Source organism: Alligator mississippiensis, chromosome 5 (genome assembly GCF_030867095.1).
Source record: "Alligator mississippiensis isolate rAllMis1 chromosome 5, rAllMis1, whole genome shotgun sequence".
In the NCBI taxonomy this organism is placed as follows: Eukaryota; Metazoa; Chordata; order Crocodylia; family Alligatoridae; genus Alligator; species Alligator mississippiensis.
Window position 1 is genome coordinate 165,305,136 of NC_081828.1, and position 12,190 is coordinate 165,317,325.

Genomic DNA, 12,190 nt, shown 5'->3' on the forward strand with positions numbered 1-12,190 from the left:
ATATGAAGCGCAGGGCAAAGCATGTCCAAACTTAGATGCCCAAGAAAATAAAAAGAGAGTCTGTGCTGCCCTGGTGCAATGACAGTGCCCCAAGGGTAAGAAGAGGGAAAAGTTTCACTGTGCCCTACAGGCCCCTGTACCCTGTTTGAATCACCCACAAGGGGGACCTCATAACTTGGGAATCCTCCCCTTTGGGGCTTCCCCTCCAGCAGCTAGCCACAAACGATGGGGGGAAAACCCTCTTCCCAGTAACTCACAATTCCCTGAGGCCTAACAAGGCCCTACTGTTCCTCTGGCCAAGGTGTCTCCTCTCTCAACAGGGGGTCCTCAGTTTCTTGAGGCCCTTCCAGCCTCAGGCCCTCTCTAGTATGCTGTCCTGTGCACCAACGGCCCTGGATCGTGCAAAGGGTTGGAGACCCGAGCCACCTTGTGCAGCTCCAGGGTTTTGGTCCTTCCCAGACCCTCCATGCACTGTCTGTGCACCGTGTACCCAGCCCCATGCTGGGGGTTGGGGACACTAGCTGTCTTGTGCAGCTTTGGAGTCTTGGTCTGCTCCTGGACCTCTGTGCACCATCTCGTGCATTGCATTCCCAGCCGCGTGCCAGGGTTGGAGACCCTAGCCTCCTCATGTAGCTCCAGGGTCTCGGTCTGCTCCCGGACCCTCTGTGCACTGCCTGTGCACCAGAATACTTGGCTTCATGCCGGGGTTGGAGATCCAAGCCACTGTAGCTCAAAGGGTCTTGGTCCCTCCCAGACCCTCTGTGCACTGGCTATGCACCAACACTGCGCTCCCTCATAGCGGGGCTCGGGACATGGCCACTTGCCACTCCCCATCCAATGAGTCTTCGGGCTCTTCCAGGGCTACAGCTTTGTTCCTCTGGCCAGCTCTGCTAGTTCTTCCTTGCCCTATTCTCTGTCCCTCAACACAGCCACCCATGTGCCAGGCAAGCTGCCTTTTTATTCCTTTTGGGGGCTTGTTATGATAAGTGAAATAGAAGAAAACACAATGTCCTTTGAAAATGGAACTATGTAAGTACACTTATGAATCCCTTATTTTCTTTTAAAATTTGTTCTTATTGTAGTATAAAACACCTTGAATATTTAGTGGATGGAGTACCAAGAATAGATATCTCTACTGCTCCCTTTTTTCACGTCATGTTGACTATCTTTCCTAAGCCTGGTAAAGTATCTTGAGTTTATAAAATCCCATTGAATACTGGTTGAACTTGAATGGGAAATGGTTGTGTGGTATGTCCATCACTGAATAGCAATGTTTAGTTCCTCTTCAGCCATAAAGTGAGAGCTGACCTCTATTGACATGAAGAATATGTGTTTGGTTAGGTAGGGATATGTGTTTTTATGGGTGTTTCCAGCAAAACTCTGAGAGGTTGATTTTGCTATTTCATGTTGAGGGACATATGCCCTTATAGTTCTGAAGATGTTAATTTTAGGCATTGTGTTTAAATGTCATTGATGTCTAAGTGTGCCCTATTAGTGAACCTGCATCAGAGTTTAAAACGACATCTCTGTGTATGTGTCTACACAAGATGTTTATTGTGCAGTACATATGAGCTCCTATGAGGCTGGAGTAAACTAATTTACTCCATAGCAAGATAGTGCTTGTAAATACAAATACATGTAGATACTGCCAGTTGGCTGGGGCATGAGGGTGCTTCAATGCAGGGTCTGCCTGCCACCTATGCCCACACTGAAGGACCCGTGAGCCCCAGCCAACCCCTCTGCAGCATGTTAAACCAGGGGGAGCAGCTCTGGGTTGGCAGGCTGAATCCCCTGCACCCCCTGCAACATGCTGCTGTCCTTGGCAAATGTGAAGACGCGGCACCCAGGAGCAATAAGCTCCAGGGCAATAAGCTCCAGAATTTATGGCATCACATTATTATGAATGTCTAGAAATGCCCAGTGATGACAACTGTTGGTTATATTTATTATGGTAGTATCTAGAATCCCAGGTTGAAACTGTGGTCTAATTGTACTAAACACTGCATTTATTGGCAGCTGTTACTAGAGTTTACAATCTAAATAGAAAAGGCAGATGGGTGGAGAAGCAGATACTCAGCAGTGAACTTACATTTCCAGGATCAGGCAATGGATCAGTGGCAGGCTCAGAAATAAAAGGAAGTATTTCCTGACCCCCTCTGCCCCTTTTTTGGTCTTGAAGGAAAAACACATTCTACTTGTTTTAAGACCTGGCTATTCTTTACTTTTAACAAGCTGTTGTTCCTCATGAACCAAATTTTTGTGTACATATGGCCAATCCAATGTGCCTGGTTACAGTTAAAATATTTTAACATTTGTATAGTGATTTCAATATTAACCCTGATGGCTAATATTCTTGCCCAGGACACACTTTTCAATGGGCACTAGTTTATAACTTACTGTGCAGCTTCCTGTTGTTAATTCAATACACAAATTGATCTTTCTGACATAACATAACACCGAATTGGTACACTTAAACAAGACCTTTAAGAAGTGCTAATTAATTCAGGCAACTTTTCTTCTGAATGCTCTCTGCTGGTTTAGAAACTATAAATTTGCACTATGGCATTTTTCTTAAGTGAATAAAAATCTCAGCACTTCCGTGCGAAAATTAAATTTAGTTTCACATGCTTTTTTCTCAGTCCTATAATTTCTGTTCACAGGTCATATTTCTCTCACTTTTGGTCCATATTCTATCACTATTTCTTTTACAATTTCCTCAGTTTTACCTGTTTTTTTACTCATAATTGTTAAAACTCCTCAAATTTAATTGAAGTAGAGTTGAGCCTCCTCGGTTAAACAAGCCATTTTCTTTCTATAATTTTGTTATTAAATTATTTGTCCTACTTTTTATTATACAACTTCGCCCATCTCACATTCATTTCCATAATGTTTTTACCTGTGTAGCTATCAGCCTGATCCAATGCCCACTTAAGTTATTCAGTCTTTTCACTCACTTCATATAGTGCTGGACAACGCCTCCATAGTTCAGTGGGAAATTAGAAAGGTAATTATTTTAGTAAGAGGCTTGTTTCAGTGATCATAGCTTTCTTGAAGGTCTCTAAAGAACCTCACTTAATATTAATCGACAGCCCACTGTACTATTAAAAAGCAATTTAGAAACATGGCACTGCTGAGGCCAAGTATCATTGGGTAATTAGTAGGCAAGACAGTGTGTTTTTACTCCTGTTGAGATGCGCCTTCTTTTTTGTGTACTTCTGTTGCATACATTTTATAGCTTAATCAAGAGATGTTGAAAATGTATTTTTTTTAAGTCATTCTGGTTGAAACATTATTTTATTACTTTTTTTGATTATATTAACAGGTGTTCCTACCATTCTACGGTTTCTTAAATAACTGAAACCATTAAATTCACACTTAATTCTATAATATTGATATTAAATACCTTATACTATAATAGTTGGATGAAAATACCACTTATATATATCTTAGCCACATAGGAAGTGGTTTAACACATCAGTGTTGTATGTAGAATTTCTCTCCATGGTTCATCTAAGGAGAACTAACACTTCTTAAAAGTATCATGACATTTTCAAGCATATTATTACAGTACTGTTTAATGTGAAGTGCTATTAGAATTATGTAAGCTTTTTACAAGCCATATTCTGTAAAATGTCACTGGAGTCAATGTTAGAATTTGGCCATATGAAGATGTTTTTAACTTCCCTAATAAGACATATTTATATTATTCATCTATTGCATACAAATTACCTAGAATCTCCTGTAAATGAGGTCCTCATAGACATTTCATGTTAGCAAAGGGTGCTCACCCTTAGAATTTTAGCTAAAGATGGCTGGATGGCAAAGAAAGAACATACTAGAAAACACCATTGCAGCCTGACATGGAGGCATTGTTAATTCCTTGGGCATTTTTTTCTACTGTCACCACAAAGCCACTCTGCTTCATGACTTCAAGTCTCTATTCATCTTCATGTTTTGTATCTAGAAGAAATAACACTTATTTCCAAATCAGCCATAATTTAATCCTCTTTCCTGTTCTTTTAAATGACTGTTTCTTTTGATATTTTAATTAGATTCTTTTGATCTATTTTCCTCTTTATCTACCATTTTTTAATCTCTCCACTATTGACTTTCAGTATTATTAATAAATCTCTTCTGTCTCTCTCTCATTGGTTGCTTTTCTCTTCCTTCCCTAAGAAGGAAAGAATAAACTAGTATCTTTCCACTCTGCCAAGTGTCTGTGTGAAATGTCCCTCCGTTGTTCTTATAAACGGATATGCTTTCTCCTTCTGTGTTCAAAGTAAGATCTGCTGCATGTAGTGACAAAAATGATTTTATTACTTTATGCCTGTTAATCAATAGAGTCAACTGGATTTTCTTCCTTCATTCTACCAAAGGCTTTTTTAGTAATTTGTATAGTAATCAGTTGCTGTTATTTTTATATAATCGCTTTTGTGGAGTAGATCCAAATTTTAAGAGGAAAGAAACAATAGGGTATTCTTTTTGCTTTTTAAATGTATATTTCTTTTGTCTTTAAATGTTGAGAGGACAGGAAAGTGAATGCAATTCTTTCTTAGAACCATAAGGCTAGAAGGCCTTTGAACAAGGATCATCTACTCCAGTCACCTGCAGAGACGCACTTGTTCTAAACAATCCTGGAGAGCTGCCCACCAATTTTCTTCTTGAAAACCTCAACTGAAGGAGATTGCATAACAAGGTTTTTACACAACCTGTTCTATTGTCTAGATATGCTCTTAATTTGGAATTTTTTCACTCTTTGGAAAGTGCTTTGAAGGAACTGTATTGACACAATGGCCTTAAGTGACAATCTTAGAAGGATGTAGAAGTATAATGGGGCCAGATCAGAACTATGTTCCTTTCTCGTAAGTGAGAGACACTTCAGGCTTTCTCTATAAGATGGATGGAGTGTTGAATGTCCTTGTAAATAAGCTTTAAATATTTTCAGTGTAATAGCCTTTCCAGGCAAAAAGCAAATTTTAACCTTTTTGCTTTTGTAAGAAGACTGTTTCTAATCAAGTATTTGCTGGTTTCCAGGGTAAAAAAAAAAAAAGAAAAAAAAAGTATTTTCACCATTTAGCAGAAGACCAGTTTTTTAGCTGATGATCATTTGTGTATCATGGAAAATTTTCTTTCATGACCTTAATGTGGTCCTTGAAACCCTGGAAGATGCTGGAAGGTATAGGGAGGGAATATATGCTAGTCAATCTGCCTCACATAGCTTCCTGCTTACTGAATACTTGCACTACAGTTATAGCCTTCCATATTCTTTTGTCTTCCTCATCACCATTTTCATTTCAGAGAGCTAGTACCTGTGCAGATAGTACAGTTAATTAGAGTTTTCATGGCCAAGTCACATTAGGGCTGCCCTCTGAAGGATGTGCCCATTGTGTTTTGTATTCTCTTCATACTCTTCAACACCTATTATATCACCAGAGCCTTACAAATATTATCTGGGTTAGATTACATGTGAAAACTCTTGATTTTCAATAATGTATGCATTAAATATTTAGAGAATGCACTTTGCATCTGCACAGATCCCTCTCCAAAGTAACACTGGGATTTTGAGACCGTTATTTTCTATAGTGTGCCTGTTGGGGACCACATTCTGTAATGGGAAGGTAGGACTGATGTTGAACTTGGTTGAACTATTCATTTTCCAGTGGTGACTTTAGTGAATCAAGACGGCTTAAGTTTCAATGTGCATTTTGGCCAGTGTATAGTGATATAAAAAATTAGTAATACACATATCCCCATAATTCCTGTGGAGCTAAAGAGAAGGGAAATTCCTATGGAGGAGACCTGGATGGATGTCAAATAATTGTAGAAAGCCACCATTTAGAAAAGGGCATTATCATATATAAACCAGTATTGGACTGTGGAAGAAGAGATATTGCTCTTTCTGCATTTATGTAGCAAAATAAATAAATAAAAATGTAGAGCTCCAGCTATGTAATCAGTTCATAAATTTCCTCTACATTTCTCAATGTACAGCTTGTGCTAGGTAAAATTATTGTTCTGCCAAAGCTATAGATTGCTCTTGAGCAGGGGTGGGCAATTATTCCGGGTGGAAGGCTGCTTACCGAGTTTTGGGGAGCTGTTGAGGGTAGCCCCGTCACTTGACAGTTGCCTGCCCCCTGGTCACCATATTGGAACTGGAAGTCCTGCCCCTGACCCCTGAACTTTGCCACTGGAAGTCCTGCCCCCTGCCCTGGAAGTACTCCTTTTGGGAGGAAGGGTACTGCAATCTTGAAACCAGAAGAAAACCCCAAATCATATACAAAAAAAATAAAACCTCTACTATAATTTATTTTAATTTTATTTTAAAATATTTTTATATTGATATATGCATTTATGAAGTGTATCTAGAGGTGACTGCATAATACGTAAAAAAACAGTCCTACTGTACGTTGTGTGTGGGCAGTAAGGGGTTATATGTGTGGGGTGTTGTTGGGGAGTGGGTGGTTGTGTGGTGGGGTATGGATATGGTGGATGGGCTGGGACAGAAAAAGAAAAACAGGGCCAGGATGCTGGCTCCATTGCATGAGGCTCTTGCAGACTGCATGTGAGCCTCATGTGATGCAGCCAGGTACACCCCATGCCCAGGCTCCACACTTTTGCCAGCCCACCCTAGGTCCCAGGGCACCTGTGTGGGCTCCTCACCCACCTGCCACCACTGTTTCCTTGCTTTCCCTCCCGCATGCTTGCCCACCACTTTCTCCACCATTGCCACTCCCCATGGCCCCCACCACTCACCAGTGCAGTGGCCCCCTCCGCTCCCTGCCTAGGGACCCCCTGCCTAGGCAGAAAAGAGTGCTGGGGTCAGATGACCCCAGCCAGATGCCTATCCAGCCTTCTCTTAAAGACCCCCAAGGTAGGGGAGAGCACCACCTCCTTTAGAAGCCCATTCCAAATTCTGCCCACCCTTACCATAAACAAGTTTTTCCTAATATCTAGCCTAAATCTGCTCTGTCAGTTTGTGGCCATTGTTCCTTGTTACCCCAAGAGGCGCCCTGGTGAACAGAGCATCTCCAATCCCTTGCTGCGTCCCCCTAATGAATTTATAGGCGGCCACAAGATCACCTCTCAGCCTTCTCTTGCAGAGGCTGAAGATGTCAAGGTCCCTCAGTCTCTCCTCATAGGGCTTGTCCTGTAAGCCCCTAACCATATGAGTGGCCTGCCTCTGGAGCCTCTCGAGTCTATCAACATCCTTCTTGAAGTACAGTGCTCAAAACTGGATGCAGTACTCCAACTGCAGTCTGACCAATACTGTATAGAGGGGAAGTATCTCCTTGGTTCTATGCGTCCTGCATCTGCTGATGCATGATAAGGTGTGGTTGGCTTTGCTGATGATTTCATCACATTGATGACTCATGTTCATCTTGGAGTCCACTATGACTCCGAGATCCCTTTTTGCTTCTGTGCTGCTGAGGGGGTCACTTCCCAGCCAGTAGGTGTGCTGGATATTTTTGCACCCTAGGTGCAGTGCTCTGCACTTGTCCCTGTTGTACTGCATCCTATTGGAGGAGACTTATCTTGGGAGACTTATCTTGACCCCTGGTTCAAGAACATGGAGGCAAAAAACTCATTGAATAACTCAGCCTTGTCCTCCCCTCTGTCGCTAATTGTTCCTTCTTCTTCAGTAGGGGTCCTATGCTGCCCTGTGCCAGTCTTTTACTCCCTACATACCGAAAAAAAGACTTTTTGTTGTCTTTAATTTGCGTTGCTAGGCTCAGCTCTGTAGTTGCTTTGACTTTTCTAACTGCTTCCCTGCAAGTGCAGGCCAAGTAGGTACACTCCTTCCTGGTAGCCTTCCCCTGCTTCCACTACCTATATGTCTTGTTTTGCCCTTAGGCTTCCCTGGATTTCCCTGTTTAGCCAAGGAAGTTTTTTGGCTCCTTTCCCCATTTTCCTTCATACTGGGATAGTCTCCCTCTGTGCCTGAAGGATCACTTTCTTTAAGAACGACCACCCTTCCTAGACTCCCATCTCACCAATACTCTTATCCTGCAGTGCATCATTGACTACACTCCTAAGCACACTGAAGTTAGCCCTCCTAAAGTCAAGCACTTCCACCCTACTAGTTATCTTACCCACCCTATGCCGTATGGTGAATTTGATAGATTGTCACTGTCCCCAAGGTGACCACGAATCTGCAGCTCCCCTACCAGGTCCTCCCCCATAGCCAACACCAAGTCCAGTAAGGCATTCCCCCTAGTGGGACCATATACCTCCTGCATAGGTAAAGGTCCTGCATGCAGGTTAAGAACCTACATGAGTGGATGGATTTAGCTGACTGCTCCTCCCAGCAGATGTCAGGGTAGTTTAGGTCCCTCATGACAACCACTTCCCTAGACTGTACAGCTTCTGAGAGCTGCCTCAAGAATTCCAACTCTAGCTTTTCCTTTTGGTGTGTTGGTCTGTAGAAGACCCCCAAAACTGAGTCCCTTTCCCCCCAACCTCCATGTATCCTAGCCCACAATGCTTCAACTTTCTCCTCCTCTGATCCCATTTTGAGTAGGGTAGATTTATAATGCTCCTTTACATAGAGAGCAACGCTGCCCCCTTTCCTCTGTACTCTGTCCCTTCTGTACAACCTGTAGTCCTCAACGTGTACCACCCAGTCATGGGTAGGGTCCCACTAGGTTTCCATTAGCCCCACTAAATCAAAGTTATTGTTGCTAGCAGGAGTGCGAGTTCTTCTTGCTTTTTCCCCATGCTCCTAGCATTAATATAGAGGCACTTGAGACCTCTGAAAGGTGCCTTTTGTGCCCCCCCCCCCCATTCTGATGCCCAAAGGGCCCCTTAGTACTTACCTGGGGTGTACTGCAGCATGTCTTGCAGTTTGTAGGTTCTAGATTCTCTCCATCTCCTGCCTCCCCATCCCCTGTTGTAGTTAGTACTTAGACTGGGAGTAAGTGGGCACATGGGAGCCAGCAACAGCCAGATAGCAGCATGGTATCCTAGGGCCAGTGGCGGGGCCCAGAGCAGGGTGGCAGGAAAGCCGGGTCCTGGGTGGCAGGGGCTCTACGGAGCCAGTCCAGCTCCCCTCTCTTTATGCTGGTGCAGCCCAGCCCAGCTCCATAGGCCCCTGCCAGCCCACTCCCCATGCTCCTGCCACCCATGCTCTAGGCCCCGTCAGTGCTAGCCCTGGGACATTGGCACTCCTGCGCACTTCTCACTTTCATTCTCCGCCACTGCCACTTTCCCCACTTTCCTGCCCACCTGCTGGCTGCTCTGCACCATGTGGCTCCCGGCTGCATGGCCAGACAGTGGGACTCAGTGGGAACCAGCTGGTCCCTGAGGACTGGGGCAATCACCTGCAGTCCTTCCCTGCATCCCTGTCCCCCCTACCTGAATTTCCCACTCCCACACAGGGTGGCATGAACAGCCCCATGGTCCCAGTCCAGAAGCCTCTGCTAGACAGGGACTTCTGGCTGGGGAGGTAGGGCCGGGCCGGCTTTGCTGTTCCAGGAGCCTGCTGTGGCTTCCTCCATGTCCTACTGCCCCTTGTTCCTGTCATCTTTGACAGGCAACAAGGGTCAGATAAATACTAATTTTCTAATTTTTTAGGAGCCCCATGAGCCAGATAGAAAGGCCTGGTGGGCTGGATCTGGCCCGCAAGCCATATTTTTCCCACCCCTGCTCTTAAGTCATATAAGCAACATTTTCTGAGGTGATAGATGTATATAAAAAAGTTATAATACACTGTTTTATTATCTTAAATCCTGAATTTAGGTATGTCGTATTTATTTAGAATAAAAGAAATGTAAAACTGGAAGGGGTGACCTCAGGAAGTCATCTAGTTCAAGCCCTTGCACAAAGCTGTATCATTCCTGTCTAAGCTATCCCAGTCAAGTGTTTGTCTGACCTACTCTTAAAAACTTCCAAATATGATAATTCCACAACCTCTATGGATAGCATGTTCTGGTGCTTTACCACTCTCTCATAGTGAGACAGTTCTTCCTAATATCCAACTTAAGTTTTTATTATTGCAACATAAAACTATTGTTCTTTGTCCTGTTCCCTGTGGCTGTAGGGAATAGTCTTTCTCCATCATCTTTGTAACTGCTCTTCAAGCATTTAAAGACTGCTATCAAATTCTCTTCTTAATCTTCTGGTTTCCAAACTAAATAATTTCAGTTATTTCAGCCTTTTCTCATAAATCTGTTTCTGAGGCCTCTGATCATTTTTGTCACTCTCCACTGGACTCTTTAATCTGTCCACAGATTTCTTCAATTAAGAACCCCAAACTGGACACAACATTCAGCATTGGTGAGGCCTCATCTATAGTGGGAGAATCATTTCCGTTGATTTGCAAGTGACACTTCTATTAATACAGCCTTGTATGCTGTTGGCCTGTTTTGCAAGAAGAGCGCATCTGATTAAACAATCAAATCCTACTTCCTTGGTTTTCAGTTGCTCTGTGTTCAGTTATCTCCTTATATCTTGGCTTTAATATCTTTCTTCTTTCAATCATCTTATCTCTACAGTTGCTACTTGTAGCCTTCTTAAATTGTACTCTAAATTTTAGACTTGTATTTGAATGCTCAGATTGTATAGTATACTGTAAAACGTTTTTCTGTTACTTTATTTTAAAAGAAGGTAGTCAGCACCACTGTGCTCAGTAGTACTTAAAGCCAGGACAGTTCCAATAGAAACAGTCCACGCCAGACTATTAAGTCTGAAATAGATACATGTTGAAAAGGAAATGAACAAATATAAATCAGAACTATTGTGATAGCACTAAAAGAAAACTCATAAAAGAATACAAATACACTTATAATAGTACTACAGTTATTTTCAGAGTAGTATTTCCACTAAATTACATGTAGATTACTTAATCAAGAGCCAGTTATGCGCCTTAGTTTCTTTTACATTAAAATTAGCCTTGTAATTAATTAAACATTCTATCGCCTTTTTTAAAAGGTGAACTAAAAGCTGTTGTTGAAAGTACAATACCAATTATATAAGTACTGTAAGAATTTTGCAGAATTGGGGTTCCACCTCTTGCAGGCTCAAATTAAGTGTAGTGTATATATCTTTTGTATGGTGAAAATCTGTGTTGTCTTTAAGAAGAGCATAGCACAACTCAGCAACCAGGAAGGATGTTGGGCAGAGGCAGCTTTCAACCACCTTTGGGCCCTAAAAAGCTAAAGAAGCTTTGGGAACGACTTAGGTCTCCTGAATTATATGAGAGCAACTCCTGTGGGCTGCAGCAGTGCCTGGAATCTTCACCGTGATATATCACTGTGAAGACTGTGTAGTGTGGGTATGTGTATACATATATTATATATATATGCATACACACATACACAAATACATACATGTGCCCTGCAAAACCTATACCTTTTATATATGTCCTGTCCTCAGCTCATTCTCTACTCCTAGCTATGGGAAGGGGTCAGCTGTCTTCCACAGTGGCTGCCCCAGGGGAATACTCCCGCAGCTGAAATAGGGCCTTTATACTACTCTGGCCTATTGACAGAGCAAAAATGTAAGAGTAGGACTGACTATCTTATTTGCAATGTTTAAAGTTGTGAACCCTGAGTAGACTGGGCTCTGCCTATGCTCATATGCAGGCAACTGCAGGACCAAAGCCTAAATTTCTGCCTACTAGGTCTGAATATCCTTATCTGCTTCATAGATGCAAACATATCTGCTTCATAGCTTTATCCTTTCTGCTTCATAGATGCAAACATCTAGCACACAAAACTATGAAATTGTGCAAATTTGGAGGGATTATGAGCTCTGACATAATATTCCCTTATTACATAGGGTCATAGGAATGTAGGGCTGGAAGGGACCTCATGAGATCATCTAGTCCAGCCCTCTGCTAAAGAGATGATCAACCCTGACTAAATCATCCCAGCCAAATATCTGCCTAACCTACTCTTGAAAACTTCCAAGGATGGAGATTCCATAATTTCTCTAGGTCACCTGTTCTAGTGCTTGACCACCTTCTTAGTCAGAAAGTTCCTCCTAATCTCCAATCTAAATTTTCCCTGATGCAACAAGAGGCCATTGCTCCTAGTCCTGTCCCCTACAGTCACAGAAAAAGCCCATCTCCATCCACTTTGTAATAGCTCTTCAGATATTTGAAGACTTTTATCAAATCCCTCTTCAGTATTCTCTTTTCCAGACTAAATAATCCTAGGTCTTTCAGCCTGTCCTCAGAAGGTCCTCATAAATC